Consider the following 3,712-nt stretch of genomic DNA (forward strand, 5'->3'; position numbering starts at 1 on the left):
AAGTATATACAATATTTATGAAAAGCGAGATAAACAATTAAGGAGGTGTGTGCAGGGAGGTAAGGAGGTGGTGAAGGGGGTGGAAGTGTGAGTGGAGGTGATGAAGGTGAAGCGATACGGTGAAGGTGGAGGAGAGTTGGGGTGAGTTGGAATTGTCCGAATATGGAGGATTAGACACATTAAGTGATAATTATAATCATGCAAAGATTATCACATAATTCTACAAATAGCACAAAAATTAATATTAGGCATATATGTATACAAGTACTGAACCAAGATAATATTCTTGTTAGAAATGACTTATATGCATTGTATTCCTCATGTTGTAGTGCATTTGAGTAAATTTGCATATAGACTTCATGAGATGATTATATGAGCATGCCTTAGTTTTGGAGTTGAAAGATTCCTCCTTTAATAAATGTATTTAGGCTCCATGAGGGAGTATTAAGCATGTTCTAGTTAGGAGATGTTAGTTCCTCCTTGAAATGAGTAAAATATAGAATTTCATCCATTTTAGGTTGGTAGATGTAGTTCCTACTCCCTTGTGTTGCATTGAATATGATTAGTTTGGAATTGAAGTTTTCTTCCTTGGTTTTGTGCATTTAGATGTAGTGCATGCGTGATGGGCTGTTAGCTTAGCGTTGTGACTTTAAGAAGTGTTTAGAATCGTCATTCGAGGACGAAACATCCCAAAGGGGAGAAATTGTAACGCCTCGAAAAATAGTAAGCTGAACTAGAGAGTTCTAAAGCTTTTTGTAAGAGTTTTGGAGTGTGGTATGAGGATTAAAAATCATAAAATGACTCCCGTACTTAGAATGGAGGTTTTAGGGGCTAAACGTCGAGGTACGATCCCCCAAGGACCAACCAAAGGGGTCCTTGAGGAGGACCCCAAAGCAATCTTTCAATTCTTATTTCTGACTTCTCCATATTGAAAAGTGTTACTCGTGTTTATCTTTGCTCATTGTGACAACAATTTCAATATTAATGTCTCATGAAATAACAAGATAGTTATCATTTGGATTTCGTTAGTTGTAGTTAAGAGATTACTTTTTTTAAAAGTTATTGCATATCATGTAAACTTTTTTATAATAGAGATGAGTTTTATAGAGATAGTATAACATTTTGAAAAATCCTCATAGACATAGTAAATTGATATCCAATATTTTCTAAAGCCCAAATTAGTATCTAGACGAGAATGACTTATTTCTTAATTACTGCAATTTAATATATTTGCTATTTAATATGGGACCCATGCCTACTTTGTATACCGAAACAAAAATAGCCTTCCTGCTTTTGTATACTCATTTATACAAACGCAATTTTATCTCTCCTCTCTCCATTCCCTAATTCTCTCCTAAAATCACTCATACACATCCTACTTGAATTTCAAAATTTACTCTCTCCTTCCTAATAGTCATTTTACTATTGCAGGTAGCCATCCAAATTTTCATCGGGTTTAACTCAAGATTTTGCAGGTAGCCGTCCAAATTTTCGCTGGGTTTAATACAAGATTTGGAGTCAATAAAGGCTCTATTGCAAAACCTAGAGAAATTGAAGAGGAAAAATATATTCAAGAGTTGAAATACAAGAAAAAGAATGACCCAGTGACATTGTAACAAGTTATGAATAATGCTAAGGCACGCGACATCAAAATAGTTGAAGGAGGAAACAAGAGGTGGTTCATTAGGTCTGGACAAATCTGAAGAGTCAAGGTATTCGTATAAACCCTAAATATATATAACAACTTATATATTTATTAGTTATTAATTATACACAAACATAAGTGTGAGTTAATTCCATATATACATAACTATATTGAGGTATATCATATCATCAGATATTACTCAAAGTGGAACAAAAAAAAGTTGAAAGTTGAAATACCATTTTGCCCCTACACTAGATTAAAATATCATAAATATTTAGTTAATTACATGTTTAAATATTAGTGATAATCAATTATTACATTGAGTAAATGGAGAGTTCATGTGTTCAAAGGAGGATTGTTTACTCTTCCAGATTTTAATGGAGGTTTATTGCATATATTTAATATTCTTAAAGTTGTTCTCTTTTATATATTTTGGCCCTTTGAAACCTTTGAATAGTATTATTTAATTTAAAACTTTAAGATGTCTTTTGGTATTCCTCTATTTTTATCTAATATAGATTCATCTTTTTTGTTTCATGAGACTCACATCCAAAATTATCCTTTCATTTTATAGTTAAAGTAGTGAAGCCATCAACATTTAAATATATGATATATCTACCCTAGTCTGATTATATATCACTTTACGAAAATAAAGTGATTTTTCTATTTGATTCATGCTTTAGTTTGACTAGATGGAGAAGACTTTTGAATTTTGATTGGATATGAGAGAAGGTGTCGATAAAAACTTGGAAAATTATGTACCGATTTTGTATTTCTTTTTTCCTTTATATGATGTTATGATTAAAGTCTTAATAATGATGCGTATGTTATTTTTTTCTTCTATGTTTATTTTTTTTATATTTCCCTATTAGTCTTCTTTAATTTAATTTTCTATAAATTATTATCATAACATTTATTTGAGATTGTTGCATTTAAGTACTCACTACACACATGTTTTTATTGAATTTTAATCGTCCTAACGAATTTATAACATATTGTATGAGACACACGTGTCCAGAAACTAGTATATATATATATAAATAACTGATAACATACAGGTATCAGGATTAATCTCAAACAAACTTCCATCAGAACCGCAATACAGAAGATTGCATAGGTGTGTGTATATATATAAGGGAGATTAGACCTGACCCTATAAATCTTAATGGAGTCAAAACCTCTACTACTATATACCAACACACATGGATCCGGCTCCCTAGCTCTCCATTTTCCTTGTCTCCATTTTTCCACATTACTTTACATTGATGGAAAGTCAGAGATTTAAGTCGACAAATAGGTGAAGAGAAGGAGCTCATGAATTATCATTCATGTGAACTTATATGTGTAGGCTGCACACTTTAAACACAAATGCTTGTAGAAATGACTAGATGAGCATGGCCCGTGCTAGCACAGGTCCAATATGGCTGTATCGAGTTTGTTTGGTAATTGAAGGGCCATATAAGTTGTGTTGCTGCTAGTGACAGTTCTGAGTCAGACTTTGTGTTGATGCTAGTGATGGTTCTGTTGTTACCACACTATCAGGGACAGTTCTGTACATCCGAATAATAAAATGTAAAAAACATAACTTTATTACGTTGTCTCGCACCATCACCAAAGCATGATAACAACTGCAAAATGTTGTTGCCTGTATAAAACTATCAGTTTAGCAAAATATTGTGAAGAGAGTGGTGTCGATTATGCTTTTAATTTCTTGAAGAGAAATTTGAGGCAAAGTAGCAAAGTTTTCGACATACCTCATAAGCGTATGTTGAAAGTAGGAATGATAAATGAGATTTAGCATGCTAGTAGTAGGATTTAGTTCAAATTTTTAGTTGAATTAAGGAGATAATGGTGAAGCATCTAATGTTATCCCTTAATCTCCATCCCTCCAAAGATCTTGGACTCGAAAATTTCTTGATTTTTGGTTTTTTGAATCATTTTTTGTACGTTTGAATTCAGTATTATTTGAGAGAATGTGACAATGTAGAGAAAGAATTAGTATAGCATTTTGTTTTGTATTCCTCCATTTCAATTTGTTTGGTTTGATTAGTGGGTTTGAAGGGTAGT

The sequence above is a fragment of the Solanum stenotomum genome, chromosome 7, assembly GCF_019186545.1.
Source record: "Solanum stenotomum isolate F172 chromosome 7, ASM1918654v1, whole genome shotgun sequence".
In the NCBI taxonomy this organism is placed as follows: domain Eukaryota; kingdom Viridiplantae; phylum Streptophyta; class Magnoliopsida; order Solanales; family Solanaceae; genus Solanum; species Solanum stenotomum.